We start from the raw sequence: 24,451 nt of genomic DNA, 5'->3' as shown, positions 1-24,451 counted from the left end.
TTCCTGACTGTTGCTCCCTGATACTTGAATTGCTTTGGTCTAGCAGATTGCAATATATTTCCTTGAGATTATAGTTCTAGAGTTTCACAGCAATGTTCCTTAGGATTTTTCTTGTGAGATCTTTTTTTCTGGAAGTGATTGATGGATTTTTTCAATAACTACTTCCCCTTTTGATTCAATTATGTCAGGGAAATTTTTCTTGGTGATCTCTTCAAGAATGTTGTAAAAGGTTTTTTTTTTTTTTTTTTTTTTTTTATTATGTCATTCAGGTAGACCAATCATTTTTCATTTGTCTCTTCTGGATCTATTTTTCAGGTTGGTTGTTTTTTCTTCCATTATTTCATTCTTTTTAGTTTCTTTGATTGATTCTTGTTGTCTTATTGAGTCATTTACCTCCATTTGTCCCATTCTAGCTTTGAATGTGTGATTTTCTTCAGAGATCAGTAACATATTGTTTCTTATTCTGACTTTTCACCATAGTGAAGTTAGCTTTTGAATTACTTTTTCTATTTCATTAATTTTACTTTTGAAGATGCTGTTTTCTTCAATGGATTTTTTTTTTTTTTTTACATTTGGTGAATTGTAATTTTTAAGGAATACCTTTTTTTTTCCAAGCTGTTGACTCTTGCATATTTCTGCTTTCTTTTTTTTTTTTTTTTTTTTCATTTTTTTTCTTCTCTCTTATTTGCCTTTTAAAGTCTTTTAGAAGCACTTCCAAGAAGCCTCTTTAGGCTTCAGACCAATTCATATATTACTCTTTGAGATTTCCCACTGTGAATATTTTACCCATTACTGAATTGGTTTTTTGGTCTTTCCTCTCACCATAAAAACTTTCTATGATCAAAGGTCTTTTCTGATTTTGCTTGTTTTCTTTTCTTTTCTTTTTGTATTTCCTCTTTTTTGGTTTTTGAAGTCAATCTCTGCTCCTGGATAAAGGGGGAGTTGTCCTCAGCTTCCTGGGCTTAAAGTTCTTAAAGTTCTTTCAATCTTGAGCTTGATAGTGGTTTCATTCCATCAGACTCTGTTCAGAGGCTTGGTTTCATGAGGTTTTCTAGGGAAAATGAGAGAGCTCAAGCAGTTTTCTGGCTTCACTCCATCATCTTGGCTCCAACCCAAATAGTCCTCCTCTTTCAATCTCAAACTACACCTTTTGACCTGACTAAAAAGGAATTGGGAAATTTTTTTTTTAAATAAATAAAAATATAATAGAACATAAATCATATTCATATGTAATTTTCTAAGTCAATATACAGCCAATAAGGTTGTTTGTGTATGATTTACTGAATCCTATTTCTATTTGAGCTTAATACCAGTGCTTTGCGCTAAAAGCAGATCTCCATCTTTTCTCAAGACTTGGAATACTTCCTAACTAAGCTGAGCTGAGTTTATGAGTAGAATTAAACTAGAAGCATAGATTACAAGGATGTTCTAATATGATACCCTAGAGAGAAAGGCATCCTATTTGGTAATTTGATGATTGCCATGATATGTGCCTAAGTAAAATATTTACTTCATTAATCTAGTAATTTGGAGGAGGGGGAAAGGACATAGACCCTGACATACAACAAACTGATAGTAACCAAAAAGGTTTACTAAGAGTAGACTGAAAAGTGATGGACTCCAGTTTCTTTCTAATTTCTGGAAGAAAAAAGAACTCAAGAATTTCAGCTCCTACTATGTGTTAGGTACTATACTAAATGGCTTACATATGTTATCTCATTTTATCCTTACAACAAATAGGTAGGTGTTATTATTACGCTCGTTTTACAATTGAGGAAAAACAAGGAAGTCAGGAGTTAAGAATTAAGGATCACATAGTAAGTTTCAGGATAGATTTGAACTCAGATCATTCTTCAGGCTCAATATTCTATTCATTGTATCATCTACATATTGTTTCTTATTCTGTGACTTCACCATAGTGAAAACAATGATTTACAAATATTGCTACATAAAGGAAATATAAACAAGTATTATTTTTTTTATTAATTGGAGTATGAAAGAGATGCTTAATCAAAATAATCAGCATTTTAATTATGATTTATGTAAGAAAACATCCTAAATATAGTCATTTAACAATTTGGTATTATGTCCAATTGTATGGGAATTCCTTCCCTCTATTTCACATCTACTGCTTATCTTCCAGTTCTTCTTCAGACCTGAAATAAAATATCAATATGATTTTAATAGTGTTTGAAATAAGTCTTAAAAATTCCATTGATTTCATATAGAAAACAACATGGTTTGGAATTTCACTTTCCAAATGACTTTTTCCATTATCTTTCCCAGTATTTTTAGAAAAATAATACATTGTTTTACATGTATATTGTCATCATTTCCCTCCCCTTCTTTTTGAATTTCTATGGAAAATAATGACATCTCCAAAGAAAGCCCAGAGAATCTCCAAAATAACCAAGAAGGAATATCTAAGTTTTTTTATAAGTCCTTATGAAAAAACATTTTTTTATTATTATAATTGATGGAAAGAATCTTTACTTGAGAATTAATTCTGCACCACTGTAAAACAGAGACAACTTCTCTATATGAAATAAAATGCAGACTGGACTAGGCCCAATAGAGTAAATGAGTAAATCTTGTATATTACAGCAACATTGATACATTAATATTGGGGGGTGTATATATATGTGTGTGTGTTAAATCTCATTAGCCCCTTATCTTATGGAGCACTTAAAGGTAATCAACAAAAGAAGAGGGTATTCTAATGCAATTAGTGGCTGTTAAATTTAGAGAAAATTACCAGGGCTACCTCTACTTCTAATCCATAGTCAACCTTGAGTCACATACTGAGGCTGAATGTTTTTGAACGCCTGGTTCATTAAGGAGAAACCCCCATGAGTATAGTTTTCCATGTTAAGATAAGAGCTCAGTTATTTTATGCCTCCAGGCAAAACGGTGAGCCATGAAGGCATTCTTTCCTTGAACCACACAGTTGGTTGGGTTTCTCATTTTCGTCTAACACCTAGAAGATGAGGGTTTAGACTTGTTATTAAGCATTTATGTAGTTTGAGATGTTTCTTAGGTGGTCTGCAATTATTTTTGTTGCCTTTCTTTACAACATTCTAATGAGGTGGATAAATACTGCAGTCCCTACTATATTTACCCAAGTAGTAAAACAAAGTAAAACAATAAGACAAAAAACTTTTGAGCTTTCTGAAATCATATATGGAAAAAAAAATTATAAAACAATTTCATTTGAAATTACTCTACAGACTCTGAGTCTTATGACCAGGTAAGCTCTTTTACTTCCCTAACTCTTGATTTCTTTAAAATAACAAATTTGGAGAAGATGGTCTCAAAGGTTCCCTTCTAGTTGTAGAGCTATAATTTTATGCATCTTCAAAAGGGACAAAGAAAGACAGACAATATATTGAGTTAACTTCCTTTGAAACACAGTTGGTGTGAAAAGGATCATGTCATCTTTTTTCACCCATTTTCCACAAGGGCAACAAAACTTTTTAGGGTCACTTTATGAGAAATAAATGGTCTGTCCATTTCCATTCAAGTTATACTTTATATTTCCAGTCAGACTTTGAGTTTAAAATTCCAAGGTTGGCTGCTTATTAATTATTCAAAAATGTTCATTTATTTGTGTTTTAGGTAGATTCATGTTTTCTTCTTCGTTTTTCTTCTTCAGTGATCTTAAATCATTTATTCCTCAGTATGATTGCCTATGAGCTATCAAAGAAGGGGAAATCAATACTAGATCAGCTAATTACTACTATATATTTAGTGATAATTATAAAGATTTGGTAAGAAAAGTGATTGATGTAAATAGTTGAATTAACTGTGTATCACAGATCATTGTTTAGAAAATAACATATGTCCAAAACAGATTTGTTATTTTTCCTATGAGTCCTAAATATTCTCTTAACCTCTTTACTCTTGTTAATGAAAATGTTTTTGTCTGTTTGCTCCACTTTTTTTTTTTCAGAATCAGAATCATCTTTGACTTTTTAATGTTTCTCACTACTCACCTACATGCAATCAGTTACCCAAGTTTTCTCAATTCTATCTTCATAATGCCCTTTACGTATATCCATTTTTTTCTACACATGAAGTTACCACCCTAATGCAGGTCTATTAAGCCTTAATTATTATCTCTGTATTGCAACTAGAATCTTATATCTGGCCATAAAATTTCCATCAAATATTTACAGTGGTTCTTTTGTTTTTTGTTTTTTTTTTTCCTTAAATTATTGTATTTGACATTTAATATCCTTGCAAATATAACTTTAACTTATTTCATTACTGCCACTCCTATAAGTTGCCAAGCTTCTCTTACCTTTTCGGGCTTTGTTTTCCTCCTCTGAAAATTAAAATGTTAGAAATATTAACTTCAAGATTCCTTATAATTCTAAATCAATTAATTAAAGATGCCATGATTCTGTCTTTCTAGAATGATTTTACGTTATTCCTTCTCACTCACTCTAGTCTCTGGCTGAATTGCTGCTGGTAAGACAATCCATTATTTTCCTCCCATATAAAATAGGCCTATGCCTTTACCCTCACTTCTTCCCTTATGCATTAGGCACACTGTTGAGAACCTCAGCAACTTCTCCATCAAATGAAGGAGCCCCAGGGAAGTTCAAAAACTCCCCAGTCCCCCATTTGAAAAAAAACAACAACGATGGCTGAAATTTCCTTTCTTGCTTGTGGGGAGTTGGAATATCATTTCATTCAGAGCTATAATCCTTATCCACGCTATCCTACTCTTCACCGGCATGAAGCACCATTAATCTCCAGGCTCCTAGATTCTCACTTTTGCTCAATACTAGGTACTACTTAATGCAAATAAAAGTAAATGCTTTTCAATGTCTAAAATTATTTTCATTTCTGATATTTAGAAGATATTTAATAAATATTTGTTGAACTGAACTGAATTGACTATAATTATTATTGACATGATATTTTTGAAATTATGAGAAAAAGAGGGAAAAATAGGCAAGACATCTATGTCCAGAACCTCTGTACTTTCCAGCTATCTCTTATCACCACAATCCTTTACAATCTTGATTCTGCATCTGGTTCTTTCGAAGGAAAATTCACTCTAAAGTTTCTGGTGATCTTCTAATTATCTAATTTACTTGTGTTTTGTTTTAGTCACTTTTGAATCTTTGATTTAGAGTTTGACATGATTATACTGATGAGGATGATGATGATGATGATGACAAGGATAATAGCATTTACATAGTTTCAAGATTTGCAAAGCAATATACACACATACAGTGATATCTCAGCATTTGTCTACTTCTATGAGGAAAAAAAAAATGCTTCAGCACTTGATATTTGCCTGGTACTCAATGCACTTAGTTGTCTTGTGTGAGCAGTAAAGATTGGCCAGACATACAACCCAGCCCCCAATGCTGTTGTTATGCCATCAGTCTTGGGCAGCTCCTACCCAGTGAAGACAGTGGTACCCAGGATTGTTAGGGTGGAGCCAGGATGTTGAGGCTGTGCACATCACAGGCAGGTGTCCTGCCAATTACTGCAGGATTTTGTGGCTGCAGCATATAATCTCCTGGCTCCCAAAACAATAATCCCAGAAAGGGTACAAAGCAACTGGTAAAATTAACAGGAGGAGAAGTAGTGGGAGTAGTGGTTAGTAGCACAAGCATCAGGAGTGGGAGCCCAGGAGGAGGTAGAGGAGGCTGCTGCAGCTGAGGACCCTGAACCCCTACATAGTAGTCTGAGCCCAGGAAGTTTGGATGGGATGGGAGGACAGTATAAAGGTAGTGGTTCCTCCAGAAAGTGAGTGGGGTCAAGAAAGGAGGAACCAGGCTGGGCTGGATTGAGATAGGATGACTTGTTTCTCTTTAGCTAGAGGACCCACTTTTCCCCTTGGAAAACTGGGTCAGGAGGGATGATTAAGCTATGGACTGGAGATATACTCCTTGTGGGAAAAAATCATTCAGTTTTAGTCATTTTTGTCATTCCAGATGCCTTCTGGAACCAATTAATGACAACTACCAAGAGAGGTGTGTATATGTTTGTGTGTGTGTGTGTGTATACACAATGACCAAAATATAGTAGCTGTCTCAAAAATACTTGTGAACTTCACTTGACTTCTTGACTATAAGTCATTGAGCTATTTAGCTACTGTCCTCAATGATTCCATGTTCTTCTGTTGTCCTGTTACCCTTAACTAGTAAGGATCATTGAATCCCTGCTGGGGATTCCCATTCATACACAATTTCTAGGAAAACTTGCTTCTTCATTTTAATTACTCATGAAACTCTTGAAATTATTCAAAGGATGGTGTATAAGCATTTAGAAATGATTGCTAAGACTTAGCATTGCATAAAGAACAGAAATTTCTAGGTTGACCCTTTTTTATTACTTCCTCCAAAATCTTGTTATTAGCTCAATAGATTAGGAAAATTCCAATTAGTCATTTGGCAAACTCATTTTATCCTTGTGGGGAAAAAAGAGGCACTGCTTAGATAATTGTGCAATCAAGTTCCTTAATAACTAGTTGAATCCTGGACATTAAAGACAATTATTAAGGAACACCTGTCAGTTCAAAGGAAAATAGGTTTTAGAAAAACTGAAGAATCTTTGAAAAGGCTTGTGAAGCTTAGTATTTTTTATGAAAGAATTGAAGAAAGTTTACTAGGTATGCTTATTTAATTTGTGGCTGGACAGTGACCCAGCTGGGTAAACTAATATTTGTGAATAGAATTAGGATCCAAAAAGATCTCACACATATTTTACTGGAATCACATAAAAATAAATTTAGTAGGGATCAATGAAATAAATTAAATCAACTGTAATTAAATCAACTTCACAAATACAGATGGAGGCAAAATGGCTAAGGATGAAAAAAAAAAGATCTGGGAATTTTCTCAGATTGTAAACTCAATGTGAGTGAACAGAATGTTTGAAAATCCCCAAATCCAAATGTCCCATATTTAATGAATTAAATAATACAAGTGATCTTTCTCATATATACTGTATAAGATAAACAAACAATTACAAACTCAAAGCAAAACAAAACTAATAACATCAACAACAATAAAGCACAACCTAGAGACCATATCATATAATCACTGGGAACAAAGACTGTAAATAACTAATCAAGAGGAGCAGAGATGGAGGGATATGAAAAATGTCTTAAGGAATGTAAAGGTTTGAAGTAAAACAAAACTTCTTTAAAAATTATGTGTCTAAAAATGAAATAAACCACTACTAGAAGTCTTTAAACAAAACAAAACAAAAAAAAAAATAGGAGTAAACACTTTTTAAAGAATATTGCAAATGGGATCCTTTTATAAATATAGATTTATGGCACCTAGGGTCTCTTACTACTTAGATTCTTGGAATTCAGAATCTGATTCTAAAACTAATGTTTTTGCACTAGACCCTCAAGAGAAGGTTAGTTTCACAAGGCTATGGACTTTTTAGGTTTTGTCATGAAATTCTCAGGGCTTACCACAGTGTCATTCCTAACTTCTTAACATTCCCAATATACACTCCCTTCTCTCTAACAACCAACAGTTTGGTGCATCACATATACAGCCTGTGGCTAAAGAGTATGGCTTGGCATCCTTGCATGTCAATTTTTTTCTTCCCATGCCAATTCATCTTCTCTTCAGAGGGGAAATTTATCTTCTTTAAGGAAGATCTGATCATGTCACCTTCACATCTATCCAATAAACTCTAGTGCTTAGTTTATGTTTGTGTTCAAACTTGATTATATACAAATATAACATGTTCATATGCAAATATTAAATCCGGTTTGGCTTTTAAAGTTCTTTATAACTTGGTTCCCTTCCTACCTTTCCAGCTGTCTTACATCTTACTCTCCTCCATTAACTTCCTTGCTTTTCCTCTAATATGATAATCCTGACTTTGTAGTGACTGTTTCCGATGCCTAGAACTCTGCCTCTCTTCAGTTCCTCTTCCTAAATGGACAAACAGAAAGACAGTGAGTTAATTGTTTGCATATTATTTCTCCCATTAGACTGTGAGACCTTTGAAAGAAGTTACTGTTCTTCTACTTTCTATGCCTCTTGAGTACTATATGTCTGACACATAGCAGGTGGTCAATAATTGTTAGTTGGCTTTTTTTTTTTTTTTTGAAATTTTTGAAATTAAATTTAATTGAAATCATGGCTACCTCTTCATGGCTGTGCAGGAATCAAATATAATTTGTAATTACACTTTTCTCCTAACCAGGTTTCACCACTCTTTCCTAAAGACTGATGACAAAATATATAAAGCTTTCTGCTCTGGTCAGGAAGATTCAAGTTCAAATACTACCTCAGATACTTAACTAGTTTTATGTTGCTAGGCAAGTTGTAATTGTTGTCTCCCTTTGTTTCCTTAACTATAAAAAAAGAAGCATAATTGTACTTCTCTCCAAGGTTTGTTGAGAGGATCAAATGAGATAAAATTCGTTAAGTATTTAGCCTATTACCTGACTCATATTTAGTGCTTAGTAAATATTTCCTTCCTTCCTTCCTTCTTTCCTCCCTAATTTCCCTCATTTTTTTCTTTTCTACTGACCTCTTAATAGCTTCATAATAACATCTCTTCTTCCTTGCCTTCTTCTTTTCTCCCTCCTTATCTCTCTCTGTCTGTCTCTCTTTTTCTGTCTCTTTCCTCCCTTACTCACTCCTTTCTCTCCTTCAATTTATCCTTCCTTCCTTTTATCCTTTCTTCCATCTTCTTTCCTTCATTCTTTTCTTCCTTCTTTCCCCTGCCTAGTACTTTATCATAAAGGCAGAGATTGACTGCATGTCTACTTACAAATCATTCAATTTTATCATCAGGGGACATTTCTACCCAATCTGATAGGCATACAACAGTTTCAAAACACTGTCTCTCCCTTTCGGTATATTTATTTCCTTAGGTAATGTCAGATTTTGTTGGCATGAGTGCTGATAGAGTGTTGACAGCAAACTCTGTATTATGTCCAATATCTTCAGTGAGGAGAGATAGATACTTCTTCAGTACTGTCAGTGTTTTGGCAGTTGCCATGCCACATTTGCTCTCCTTAATAGGTAAAGGATCTGCTGCAAAAGTCTTGCCAACTAGGTTGCTTGCAGGTTTGGAAGCAAAACTAAAAACTGTGGTAAGCAAGGTTTTCTTTCCATCAGTTTTGCTAATACAAGAACTGATGAAGCATAATTTTAATTTAATAATTAAATTTAGTGAGCATTTATAAGTGCCTACTACATGTTAGGAACTCAAAAATATGAGAATTACAAAATCTTAACATTTCTTAGTTCCATGCTCGTTAAATTCACTTAACTGAATAGAAAATAATATGACTGAATATAGCATGCTGGGTAAACATTTCTCTAAATCAATTTTACTAATAGTAGAAAAACTAGGGAGTTCTTTCCATAATTACAGGAAAATAGAAGGTGACTTTTATTATGCACCTACTTTGTGCTTGGCACTATACTAAATGCCTTTGAAGTTCTCTCCTATGATTCTCACAATAACTCTGGAAAGTAGTCATAGGCCCAATTCTATATAAAATTACAAATATAAAAGTAAGTATTTTCATCAGATTCAGTGTTCTTTAGTCAATGCAAGCTCATTCCCTTGAGTTCATCATGAAATACTTGATAAAGACTGATTTCTGGGGAAAGGTCAGATACATCTAAAAGAAAATAAACAATCTTCCTGTTTTTTTTTTTTTTTAGTTTGATGAATAAAACAAACAAACAAAAATGTCCTATGTGATTGAGTATTTGGCAAAGATTTGGTTTAAAAAAATGAAATTCTCTAGGTCCACACCCTAATTAAAGCTATATCTTGCACATACCTTTGAATACTTATAAAATACCTGGCTATTCTTAGAATGTGGTACAAATGTCTATTGCCATCATTGTCATCATCATTTTCTCATCTTATGGTCAATGAAGTTCATATAGTCTTAGCACAAGTCACTATATTTATATTATTCTTTTATATTAAATGGTTTTTCTACTATTATAAATTTCTTTCTGGCTTCCAAAGTTCCAGAATATAATCAATTATTATATTAATAATTATTCTGGTGCTAAAGAAATTCCAGGACTTATGAAAACAGGTACTGATATTTAAATTGGAAATTCTCAGTCTATTATCAAATCAGAGATTAATCCTGTCTTATCAGGAGATAAGATTTCATCAAAAATATATATTAATTCATTCGAAGTTAAAGCTGGCCTCTGAATTTTTGTGGTGTCATAGAAAGCTGTTACTATGATTGGTTGGGACTTGTGATTTTGATTGCATAAGAAACTTCCTGCATAAAGGCAGATTTGTAGCTGATGTGAAACTTGTGATCTTAAAGAATTTTCAGAGGTTACTGAGAGATCAATTGACTTGATCAATCACACAATCAATGTATGTAAGACACAGGACTTGACCCTTGAACATAGCAGGGGCTTAATAAATGTTTGTTGATTAATTAAAGGGATCAAGAACCAAATTATGATCAAGAGTGAATTAATGCAAGTATAAACTATGCTCTTGTGACAAAGTAAATAGAGGATTGTCCTCAATATCAAGACCATCTGAGTTGAGTTCTATGTCTGACAATATATATGTGTACTAAGCACTAGGGATTCAAAGAGAAGTAGAGTGGCAGTCCTTGCCTTTACAGAGCTTATAATCCATAGAACCCAAATCAATCTCTGCTTGCTTATTTCTACTGAATGAAGCACCATAATTTTCATGTTGTTTTTCTTGAGGCTATTTGGGCAAGGGTTGCAAGCTACATTACTTTATTTATTTATTTTTCCTTGAGGGTCATATCAAATAATAGTTGTTGAAAGATGGGAACACTGCAGAAATGTTCTCTCCACTTTGTCATCTCCAGGTGTACTCAAGGTTTCTCAGGATAAACAGTTGATAAGAGAGGATTGAGAGAACTGGCTGAAAATATTTTTAGTGAGAAAATTTGTGGAGATGTGGAGTATTGGCAATTTTAGTTACATTTAAAGGTCAAATTTCTGTATCAGGTAAATAGAAACTAAAGATATGTGACCTGGAAGATAGGAAGATAGTCCTAGAAAGTTCAGGAAATAATGCTGAGTCACATTTCAGGAATCTTAAAGGAATCAGCAAAGATATCTAGGATTCATGTAGGTAATTAAACTGTAATGGGCCAGAACTCTGAAAACCAGGATTCTTAAAAAGTATTAACTAAGTGGAATTGATAAGACAAGGGGATTATCTAGTTTAATATGGTGATTAATAGTTCTCTAGTTCATTACATGTACTTAGTACTTAATATAATACTAAAAGCTTCACATCTATGATGATGTAATTATAATAAGTGTATATAAGCTGGGACAAAATCAGGCAGAGATATTCATTCCATCCCCCATCTTTGTGTGGCTGGAGGCTGGAGCACAAGCTCCCGGATTCAGACGTTCATTCCATCTCCCACCACTGTGGGACTGGAACAGACTCAGGGAAGACAGAGGACTGGAGCCTGGACACAAACTCCTGGGGTAAGGGAGACTTCAAGACAGAGACTGTCGTGGTGGTCCTCCTGCCTCCTCCACAGAAACCAAGTCACCTTCCAGAGGATCTCTAGCAAGCTAGCCCAGACCCCAGGCAAGGAGACAAGACTGTGAAAGAGACAATAACGGTTTTTGGATTTATCTCTGGCTATTCTCGTGGTGATTACTCTGCTGAAACAAAGACTGGTCCAGAGACCTCCAGAAAACCAACCAGAACACTACATACTACTGCATTTTTTCTAGTGTTAAGGGAGAAACTACATTTCTAAATCTGGTTTAGATTGCTAACATTTTCAATACTGAGCAGATACAAACAAGGAAATATTCTAACGCTCAGATGACATGAATTAATTAGGAAGAGATTAAGGCAAGAGCTCTAAATTTTTGGTTACAACTGGACAGCTTCAGCTATGACTATGTATACATATACACTCATACACACACACTACACACACATATATAGAGACATACACACACATACATATACATGTTCATGTATACATAAGTATCATTTACATCTATATTCAAATCCATCCATTTATTTTTGTATATGTTGATTCAAAGTCATTCCCTAATAAATAGTCAATTAATAGAAACAAACATTTCAAAAAATGATAATTTTACATGCTAAATAATCATATAAAAAGATAAGAAAATAACTATTTATATAAGAAATGCAAATTTAAATAAATTTAGGATTTCATTTTATAACCAGCAAAATAGAAACAACAACAGATAGAAATAACTGGTGTTGGAAGAGATGCATACTAGTGAAAGAGAGGCACACTAGTACTAGTGAATCAGTACAATCAATTTAAAAATTGAAATTATGCAACAAATGACTAAAATTCCCAAATAGTTCATTACTAGATATAATATGTACAAGGAGATCAAAGGTAAAAGGAAAATTCCCATATGCTCTTAGAGTAACACTGACTGTATTAAGAAAAAAAATAAAATAAATTTTCATCAAATAGGGAATGGGAAAGAAATTGTTATAACTCTATATATGAAATTACTATATTCTGTTATATTAAATGACAAAATTATAAGTACAGAGAAGCATATAAAGACATGAACTGATACAGATTAAAGTAAGCAGAGCTAAGAAAGCAATATATATATATATATATATATAAAATGCATATAATAATTTAAATGGAAGAAAGAACTAATTATAAAATAGTTGAAAGCTATCATTGACAAATAACAATTCTCAAAGAAAACATGTGAAAAGACATTCCCTCCCAACACTTTTACAGAGGTGAAAGGTCCATGGGTATAGAGCACTGTAGATTTTCAGACTTTTTAATGTATGGATTTACTTTGTTGATTTTTTTTTTTTTACTCTTCCATTTTTTCCTTTAATTTTCTTTTACAATTTTGTTTGTGGAATGGCTTTCTGAAAAAGGGAAAGATACATTGAGAAAGAAGCAATAGAAAACAAAGATGTGTATGTGTGTGTGTGTGTGTGTGTGTGTGTATACAGTATACATATATATCCATACAAAATAGTATGTGTATATGTGTAATTAATTTATTATTATATACCATTATATTAGATCACAGATGGCCCTCCCATCTCCAAGAAAGGATAGAAAGGTCTTCTCATATTTTTTCATTTGAGACCCATTTGACCTTTACAATTTTAATACATTTACATTTTTTTTTTTTTGATGTGTGTCATCATCCTTTCCGTTAACATTGCTATGGTTTCTATGTATATTGTTTCTTGGCTCCTCCTTACTTCCTTCTTTATCATTTTATATAGATCTTCCAGTGCTTCTCTTTATTTATTATATACATCATTTCTAACAACCCAATAAATATTCCCTTACATTCTTATGTCAAAATTGGTTTAGCTATTACACCAATTGATAGGCATTTATTCTTTTTCCAATTTTTAACAATCACAAAAAGTGTTGACACATATTTTTGAGTATATAGGACATTTTTCTTATTGATAGCTTTCTTGCCATTTAAATCCAGAATGGGTGTTGATAAAAAGAATATGAACATTTTAGTCACTTTGCACAATTCCAAACTGCTTTACATCAATCAATATTTAAATCAATTCAGGCTATTTAATGGAAGTTCAAATACTGAGGTAGAAGCTTATATATTTTAGTCACTTGTGAATGAGAAAGGAATCCATAGAGAAGACTAATATTGGGGAGGTTGAAGACAAAAGAAAAAAAAAAACAACAAAGAAAGGAGGAGTTGGATAGCTAGTGTTGTTATGAAGCAATGAACATGATTTGGATAGACTGTGAAAGTCCTAGGAGGACTTGGTGTGCTGTGGTCCATGGGATCACAATGAACTGGACATAACTGAACTACAACAACAAAACTGTTTTATCAAATGGTTGTAGCATTTCACAATTCCACCAATTATTTAATATGCTTACATGTCTATAACTTGTACAATATTTGGTTATTTTTTTTCCAATGTGCATGTTATGAGATTAAACCTTGGGGCTTTTTGATTTTCATGCCTCTCTCTCTCTCTCTCTCTCTCTCTCTCTCTCTCTCTCTCTATCTATCTATATATACACACAAATATGTAAATATCTACGTGTGAATGATATGATATGATATGAATGACAACTTAAATACCAAAACCCTCATCAGAAAAATTTGATAGAAAGAGTTTTTTTTTAACCCTTATTTGACTACTTCCCTTCTTATCATGTAAAGATGCATTATTTTCTGTATCGTTTTGGGGTTTTAAAGTTACTTACTTTGATTTTGGAAATTTTATCTAGCTCTTGTTTGATTAAGAAAACATTTCCCCCTCAGACATCTAAGAGACAGATGATTTATTTATCATCATATATGAAGAGAAGCTATAGGTATAATGGACAGAGAGTAACTAGATGAACCAAATTTAAGCCTCTCTTTTGGCGACATAATAGCTGTATGACGCTGGGTAAGTCACATAAAATCCAGGGCTGTAGGTAGTTAAACTGCATTTGCCAAGAAATTGTTGACCTTAATTGGCAGGGATATTTCAACATCTGGGAGTTATCTTTATCAATAAAATCATAGGTCCAATCTCTATCCCTTTTATAATAAAGTATGTTTTGATAAACTAAACATTAAATGGGTCTTGAATAAAAAGATATTTGAAAATCATCTATGACAATATTTGAAATATAAACCACTAATAGGGGAATTAAAGAGAAGTAAAAGAGACTAGTTTGAAGGATTTACTTCCTTTTGCCTTTGATTGTGCATGCATATTGCTTCCTAGAGAGCATTGGATTCCATTCAGCTTTGACTTAGGGGATAAATGGTTTTAAAGAATGGGAGGAATGTGTTGTTTTTCCCCTCCAGTTCAAATCAGGAGATTGTAAAGTTTTTGCAGCTGTGTTTCTTTGTTTAAATTAATTCCTATTGAAAAAACATTAACAGGATTTATAAGTCTAATGACAGAGGTTTGACTTCCCAAGGATGACTTTTGACTAGAGGAATTACAGCTGTGGAATTCCAGGATGTATGGAAATGGCTTAGAGAAAAGATGGAATGACGCATACAATACTAGTGAGAACTGTTTGGCATGCCAACTTGGAAGTTTGCATTTTCCCATCTGGATTATAGGCCAAAAGGGAAGACAGCTATATCCTTCTCTTCAGGATATTGATGGTACTTTGGCTGTTCATCAAATGTACTGTTTACAAGATTACCAGATGGCGAGAAGAAATCTATGTAGTTGTTTATGTATTACCTATAGAAAATTTCATATTTTATACTCAATTTATTAAATTTCTTCTTTAACAATTCAGAGATAGAGGTACCACTAGATTCTTGAGCCTATGACAATAAAGCACAATCTCTCGTATGTTCTTTTAACCTAGAGTGATTTGAGTATGAGTCTGACTGTACTCAAATACTTAGATAGATAAGTGATCTTATCAATGTGGACTTTATTTCCACTGATGCAGCTTGCATACCATGATCTCTACATATCTTATGCAATTATTTTCCATGTAAATTTTCCATGGTGAAGGCTTGAGGAAATGATCAATTTATTCTAAGAGGAGTTTCCCTCAATTTCTTTATATCATCATGAAAACAACAAAAAATGTTTAGTTGCATGTTAGCTAACCTTTTCTCTCGCAATATCAGAAAATCTTTTTGATAATGTATTTGATAGTATTCTTTATCCCAGTTCTCATTTGTAATTATTTGTTATGTTTTGCACCTTACCATTGTCCACTATGTATCTCTTCATTGTCCTCTTAGTGGTACCAATTTTTAATTCTTCAGAATTGTTGTGGTATAGTAATACTAATAGAGCAGGAAAAATTTAAAATGGACCTATTATTTTTAGTTTTTTCACTTTTTACCTTAAAACTAATGAACTAATTTGTAACCATATATGACTCATTCATATAGCTGTGGAGTGTCTAGAGAGATAGTGGGGGTTGAGTAGGAAAGGACAGAAAAGAAAAGACAAAAAAGTTGTTAGATAAGATTTTCACCCTCCAAAGAAGGGAAGAATTCAGGAGTGCCAGAAGGAAGATGATACCCAACATCATACACTAAGGGTAGAAACAAATGTGATTCAAGAGGACTTGATTCCATGCTTTTAGAGAAGGAAGATTGGTGTGGAAAGGTACAAGTGATATCTAATGGTGACAGATGTGTAAAAATACTAGAAATAGATTAAAATGGCAAGGTTGGGAAAATTTAAATGCCAAGCAGAAGAATTAATAATGAGAGCCTTTTGAGATCAGGGACTAAAATTTTGTTCTTCATTCTCCATAGCTTGGCACACTATATAGAAGCCACTGAAATTCTTTCACTCTTCTATTAATACACATACCATAATTAGGAAGAGTGAATCTCTATGTACATAGAGGTACAAATAGGAAACATGTATGACCAGGATGCAAGCATAGATAGGACAGTTCATGTCTCCCACTCAGTAGCTTTGTTGTCAAGGCAATTTTTGTACTTTTGCTCCTACCAGGTTTTCTCCTAGCTCGTTTTATATCATCAGTATTCTCTACTGATTATGTGATCTCTGGTGGGCATTGTTCATCAATCTTAGTCTTCCTCCCTTGTTCTTTTGATTGCTACTGGTGGCTAACAGGTATGACTCATTGGGCATGTGGTTGTAAAAAATCATTGCTTCCAGCTTCTGGCTTTGAGTAGAGAGCTTTCTGGTGTGCTCTTTCTTCTTCACACAAGGGTAAGTGGACTTTGCCATGCCTGAGTTTAAAGCTCCAAAGATTTATTTGCTCCATGCCTGAGTTTAAAGCTCCAAAGATTTATTTGCTACTACAATAGAGTAGGACAGGAGTTTCTAACCTTGATGTTTAGTTTTAACAAAAGTTATTCTGATTATGATTTCAATATAAGAGTTTTCTTTTGTAATCTATGAATTTTATTTGTTCTAAGAAGAATCCATGGGCCTCACAAAATTGTCAAAAGTCTGTAAGATGGACAAAACATTTAAGAACCTTTTGACTAAAGGGGAAAAACATTTCCTGAGACATGGATGGAGGGATGGGGACTTTCTTAGATTTTTTCCAATTAGATTCATAAGATAAGAGGCTTAGTGAGAACTTGACCTAAGAGATTATTTATATCAACTTTCATTTGCAGAGAAGGAATGGAGACCAAGTGATGTTAATTAATTTATTCAAAATCTGACATTCAAATCTTGGGTTTCAGTGGCATATCTCTTTTCAAAAAGATATAAAGTAGAGCCCATTTCCTCCCTCAACCCCTTCTTTCTCCCCATCCCCTAATGTTTCTTACTTCCTAAATTCTATAATTTTATTGAGAAAAATCCTTCCAGGCCCCCAAGGCTTACAAATTAGAATCCTCCTTTATCCTTCTTAATTTTTCACATCCCATGCTTGATCAGGTGTGAAGTCTTATCAATTCTCTTTGCATAATATACATATGAATTTCACATTTATCACCTTTCCACTTTCCAAAGTACCACCCTTTCCTACCCTCATCACTTCTTTCCTTGACTAATTGTTGTACCAGTCTCTCCCTCTGTAATTAATTCTCCATAGAGCTGACAAAATTAGTGTTTCCAAAGCACAGGTCTAACCATATCAATTTCCTCAAGATGCTTCTTCTTGCCTTCAGAATAAAATACAAATTCTTCTTTTCAGTGTTTAAATCCCTTAATAATATACTTCCAGTCTATCTTTTCCAACTTTTTAGATACCATTTAACTTTACATCCTCTATGTTCCAAGCAAACTGGTATGCCTACTGCTCCCCATATATAATATTTAATCTTTAATAACCATGCCTTTTCAAATTCTGTTCTATATGCCTAGAATTTACTCCTCCTGTATATATTTCCATTTTTAAAAAGCTTTTTATTTTCAAAACATATATGCATGGATCATTTTTCAACACTGACCCTTGCAAAAGCTTGTGCTCCAAATTTTCCCCTCCTTTTTCCCATCCCCTTCCCTAGATGGATAGCAATCCAATATATATTAAACATGTTAAAATATATATTAAATCCAATATATATATATACATATTTCCACAAATATGTTGCACAAGAAAAATCAGATTAAAAAAATGAAAAAGAAAACAAAATGCAAGTAAACAGCAAGAGTGAAAATACTATGCTGTGATCCACACTCAGTTCCCACTATTCTCTCTCTGGGTGAAGATAGCTTTCTTTATAACAAGACCATTGGAATTAATCTGAATAACCTCATTGTTGATGATAGCCACATCCTTAGAATTGATCATCATATAATCTTGCTGTTGCCATGTATAATGATCTCCTGGTTTTGCTCATTTCACTTATCATCAGTTCATGTAAGTCTCTTCAGACCTCTCTGGAATCTTCCTGCTGATCATTTCTTATAGAAGAATAATATTTAATAATATTTATATACCATAACTTGTTCAGCCATTCTTCAACTGATGGGTATCCACTCAGTTTCTCTCCTTTGTGATCTCTTTAGGATACAAGCTCAATAGAAACACTGTTGGATCAAAGAGTATGCACAGTTTGATAGCCCTTTGAGCATAGGTCCAAATTGTTTTTCAAAATGTTTGAATCCATTCACAACTCCACCAACAATGTATTAGTGTCCCAATTTTCTCATTTTCTCTCCAACATTCGTCATTATCTTTTTTTGTCATTTTAGACAATCTAAGAGGTAAGTTATCTGAGAGTTGTCTTAATTTGCATTTCTCTGATCAATAATGATTTAGAGCACCTTTTCATATGACTAGAAATGATTTTAATTTCTTCATCTAAAATTTTCTATTCATATTCTTTGACTATTTATCAATTGGAGAATGGCTTGAATTCTTATAAATTTGAGTGAATTCTCTGTATATTTTAGAAATGATGCCTTTATCAGAATGCTTGAATGTAAAAAATGTTACCTCTTTATTACTTCCCTTCTAATTTTGTCTGCATTAATTTTATTTTTCAAAAACTTTTAACTTAATATAATCAAAATTATCCATTTTGTATTTGATAATGTACTCAACTTCTTCTTTGGCCACAAATTTCTTCTTTCTCCACAGATCTGAAAGGTAAACTATTCTTTGTTCTTCTAATTTGCTTATAATATCTCTCTTTATTTCTAAATCATGAACCTATTTCAATCTTATCTTGGTATAGGATATTAGATGTGGGTCAATGCCTCATTTCTGTCATACTAATTTTCAATTTGCCCAGGAGTTTTTGTCAAACTGTGAGTTCTTATCCTAAAAGCTGGGGTCTTTGGCTTTGTGAAACACTAGATTACTATAGTCATTGACTATTTTGTCCTGTGAACCTAATCTACTCCATTGATAGATTACTCTATTTGTAATCCAGTACCAGATGATTTTGATGACTGTTGCTTTATAATATAGTTTTAGGTCTGGTACAGCTAGACCACCTTCATTTGCATTTTGTTTCATTAATTCCCTTGAAATTCTTCACCTTTTATTTTTCCAGATGAACATTGTTCTTATTTTTTTCTAGTTCTGTGAAGTAATTTCTTGGAAATTTGATTGGCATGGCACTGAATAAGTAGATTAATTTAAGTAGTATTGTCATTTTTATTATATCAGCTTGGCCTACCCATGAACATTTGATATTTTCCCAAGAGATTAGATTAGATTTGACTTTATTTGTGTGGGAAGTGTTTTGTAATTGTGTTCACATAGTTCTCGATTTTTCCTTGGCAAGTAGACACTCAAATATTTTATGTTATCTACAGTTATTTTTAATGGAATGTCTCTTTGTATCTCTTGCTGTTGGATTTTGTTAGTAATATTTAAAAATGCTGATGATTTATGTGGATTTATTTTGTATCCTGCAACTTTGCTAAACCAAATGTAAATAGTTAATAGTACTCAGTGCTATCTCTTCCCCCAGAAGTTACTATAAATAAATTACTATAATTGAACTCTCTATTATTGAACTCTGTAATAATTTATGGGTATGTTATTTTAACCACAACAAAATTAAATCTTCTTGATGACAGGAACAAGTTTGTTTTTTTTTTTGGGGGGGGTCTTTATATACCTGACCACTAGCCCAATGCTTGGCACAGAATAGACACTTAATAGATGCTTATTGACTAGAAATTAATTGAATTTCCTCTCCAGGAAAATATTTTTTTTATCTTGGATGCCAAATATTTTGAAATAGGAATAGACACACTCCTGGTAGACTAGTGCATTCAAATAAGTTAAATTTTTTGAACTCTTTTATAATGTCATTGAGACCTGTATCGCTGCTGGAAAATTGCCTTGCAGTCATTCTGTCTGTCTGTCTGTTTCTATCTATCTCCTTCTCTTGGTCTTTGTCTCTTTCCCTTTATTCCCCATTCTCGGTCTTTGTCTTCATTTTCTTTTCTCTTTTCTGTCTCTTTGTGTGACTCTGTCTCTTTCTGTCTCTCAATCTCTATCTCTTTCTTTCTGTCTCTGTCTTTTGCTCCCTTTCTGTCTCTCTTCTCCCTCTTTGTCTCTATTTTTCTCTCTTTGTTTCTCTTTATCTCTTTCCATCTCTGTCTTCATTTCTATCTCTGTCTCTGTGTATACACACACACACACACACACACACACACACAAATGCACATATCTTGGCATCTCTTTCTTTTCTCTCTTATTTAGGGATAGAAAGTATATGTATTTCCCTGTTTAATTCCCCAATGGGGTTCCTATACTCTTAACTTCATCCAAGGGAAATTCTGCTGCAGCAACATCACAGATATGTATGGGTCCTTCCATTAACTTTAGGAAGCTAAAATACTTTGTGCCACCCATTCAAATAAATTCAAGAAACAACCTGAATAAGTAATCCCCTGGGATTATCTGTGGATATATATAACAAGTTCTTGGGTTTTATACTTGCTAGAAAAAAATCTTTTCAATCTTTGAAGTTCTCTTATATTGATATCATTATGATTTCCCTTTTACTTTAAACAATGTTAATGTTCCTTCAGATACAATATCTTTCCTAGGTTGTTAATAAATTGAGTTTTTGTCCTTTGTACTATATTGCCTACAATTTGTTATAATTTTCCAGAGATGATTACCGTCTTTTGTTATCAAGTTAAATTAAAACGTTTATTAACCTTTTACTGAATTGAAATGAAATCCTAATTTAATAAAATAAATAAAATCCTGTTTACTTAAACAAGTAAGACTTATTTCTAGAAATTCTTACATAAATAAATAACCACCTACTATGCCAGGCACTTTACTAGCAACTGGGGATAAAAAGAAAGACAAAAAAAAGTATATGTCCTCAAGGATCTTGCAATTTAATGGAAGAGACAAAATGCAAGGAAATATATTATAGAAATAAAATTATATAGGGCAAATTGAAGATAACCTCAGAGGAAAGGCCCTAAATTTGAAGGGTTTAATAAAGGGCTTCTTGCAGAAAGTTGACTTTTACCTAAAACATGAAGGAAACCAGGGATCCAAGAAGGTGGAAATGATGAGAAGAGAATTCCAGGCATAAGAACAAGCCAGAGGAAAAACAAAGTTGCAAGATGCATCCTCAGAAGAACAAGTTGGTCAATATTATTGGATTTTAGAGGAAATAGAGGGTACTAAGGTATGAGAAGATTACAAAGGTAGGAAAGGGAGAAGTTAAAAAAAGTTTTAAAAGCCAGACATAGGGTTTTATTAATGATCTTTAATAAGTTACCAGTGGAGTTTATTGAAAATGAACAGAGGCATGGTTTAAGACCATTTTTATGACAGTGGAAAATGAGCTGAAAAGTGTAGATCCTTAAGACAAAGAGACCAAACAACAGACAATAGCACTAGTCCAGCTGATGAGGTTCCCTACAATAATGTTAGAATTATCAGGGGGAAAGGTTCCTATACAAGAGCTATTGAGAAGATAGAATCAGAAGAATTTAGCTAAAGATTAGACATGTTGGGAATGAGAGAGTAATGAATAAGAGATCATATGTAGGCTATTATCTTCATTTGATTCAGAAAATGTTGTGATCCTGATAGTAATAAATAACTTAAGAAGAAGAGCAAATTTTGGGAAACAGATAATGAGTCTATTTTAAGATGTCTATAGGAAATATCCAAATAGGAAATATCCAAAACATAGTAGGAGATGAAAGATAAGAGATCAGTAAAAAGGTTGGATTCAGAAATATAGGAATCATTTACGTAGAAATAATTGAATCTATGAAATCTGATAAGATCAACAAGCAAAATAGTAGAGTGAAAGCAAAGAAGTATTTGACAGAAAGGATAGTGTCAAAAGTTGCAGAGAAGTCAAGGGAAATAAGAATTAAGAAAAGGTCCATAGATTTTCCTTGAAAAGTCCTTAAAAACCTCCCAGAAGTGAGAAACTTAAAAATAATTAGAAATACATAATAGAGAAGTGTACTTAGCCTTCCACAGGCATATGTAGATAATCAGATTAAGTGCCTACTAAGTTGTTACCTGGGAGAAATAAGCCTAATGTGCTTCCTTGGGAAAGTTCAGTTGATTATTAGGATAAATAAAGTTCAATGTGATCACTTTGATTCTTGCTTATGCCATACTGACATTAAAATATGGCTAACAAATTCCTTATCAATCTACTATTAGGTATCACTTAATACTTTCTTTTTGTTGATAACATTTTCTCCAAGTACAGGGAAAAGTGCAAAAAGCGAGCTTATAATTTGTTAGAAAATCCTATTACTTGCTCATATTGGAGAAATAATTTTAAAATTAAATTTATTCTACTTTCACTTATAAAATTTTTTACCTCTCCTCTTTACTTTCATTTTATCCTCCCTTTGAAACTTAACATATGTACCAGGTTTGCTTTGTATACTGATTCATTAACATTTCCTTCCACCATTAAGAAATATCATTAACATCAACACAATTTTGCATTGGAGACACCAAGTCTTTACTTTTTATTTGTTTGTTCATAAGGGAATGATGTCTTGACTCATGTATGAATTGGATTTAAGCTAGGTAGAATTGTAAAAAGTTGTCAACCTCATTCTCTTTTCCAGAGTTATCACAGTCCAATAATGAGGTAAAAGTCATGATAATTGGTGATGGCCTGGGATGGCAGATCCCAGCAGATGATCTTTGAAATTTAACCGAGGCTCCATAGTGCCTGCTTCAGCTGCCTTTATAGCTATTGGAAAAAAAAAAAATCTCATTCATCCATTTTTCTGGGAGATGTCTTCATATATTTGGGATAGATGCTCCCTTAACTCACTGTTAGATATTGTGAGGGATGTAGAAGACCCTTACCCAAAATGGCTACTCAGAGATCACTCAGTAGAAGGCAGAAAAGTTGTTTATTGAAAACCTCTGGAGGATGAGCCGTCCTATCTCAAGATAAGAAAGAGAAAGCTCGCAAGCTCGTGGAAGGAGGGCTAAAGAAGTAGTAAAGATACATAGCTTTTATACAAGAAATTACATCACAAGTAAGAGAGCATTGAGAAGGGGAGGGGGAGGCAGCTAATTGGTTGTTGCTATTTGGGGAGATTGGAATGGAAGGTTTCTGTTTCCCTGAAATCTCCTGATTTCTAGGAAACAGAAAGTCAGGCCTTCAGGCTTAATCAAGCAGACAGTGGTCCAGCTAATAGACTAAATATTGATAAATGTCAAATACCAATAAATGTCATCAGTTCAGGTTAAGTAAATATGTTTCTAGCTGGCCAAGGCTCAAGTAGATATGAGCCTGCACATATTATACAGGTCATAGGGGAGACACAGAAATAATAAAATACAGAAAAAGAATTCATACATTCCTGTAAGTTCTTCACCTTATCTATTCCCCACAATATGAAGGCTGGCAATTACCCTCAGTGTGGGTTAGCCTAGTTGCTGAAATAATTTACCAATGTATGGTCCTTGTATTTCCTGGAGCTACAGATGAGAGTTAAGTGTCAGGTAGATGCCAAAAGTAGATGAGCAATCCTGAAAAAGAACTCAAGAAGTTTCACTTCAGAGTTGCTAGTTCTACTTGGGCACCCCATACATCTTTTTTATCATATGGAAAAGCAAATTAGAGACTTCAATAATAGAAGATAGATTGAAAACAATGTGTCCTAGTATTTATAAAAAATGTGATATCTTTTTTTCCCCAGGAAGAAACATTAGAATAAATAACAAAGGCTTCACAGTTCAAGGAGAAGGATTAGAAACACTCTCATTGGCTTATTGAGTCAAATGAATGAGATTTGAATGCTTAAGGAAATTCTCTAAGTCTAGTATCTCTAATGAAGAGATATCAAAGAGTATGATTTTCAGGAAGAACTCCAGGACCTCTTCAAATTGCCACAAGAGTAATTTAAAAATATATTTTCCTCCTTCACAACTGAATATCAACTGCTGCTATATAAATATTAAAATTCTGAAAGAAAAAAAAAACTATCATGGGACTGTACTTTCATAACCTTGAGAATAATGCAAATTATTGCATTAATTAACCTCAATGTTCCCCAGTTTCCTCATCTGTATAATGAGTTTGTACAGGGTTGTTGT

Source organism: Antechinus flavipes, chromosome 5, assembly GCF_016432865.1.
Source record: "Antechinus flavipes isolate AdamAnt ecotype Samford, QLD, Australia chromosome 5, AdamAnt_v2, whole genome shotgun sequence".
Classification (NCBI taxonomy): Eukaryota; Metazoa; Chordata; class Mammalia; order Dasyuromorphia; family Dasyuridae; genus Antechinus; species Antechinus flavipes.
The sequence above is the reverse complement of the archived record's forward strand: the minus strand, read 5'-3'. Positions refer to the sequence as shown.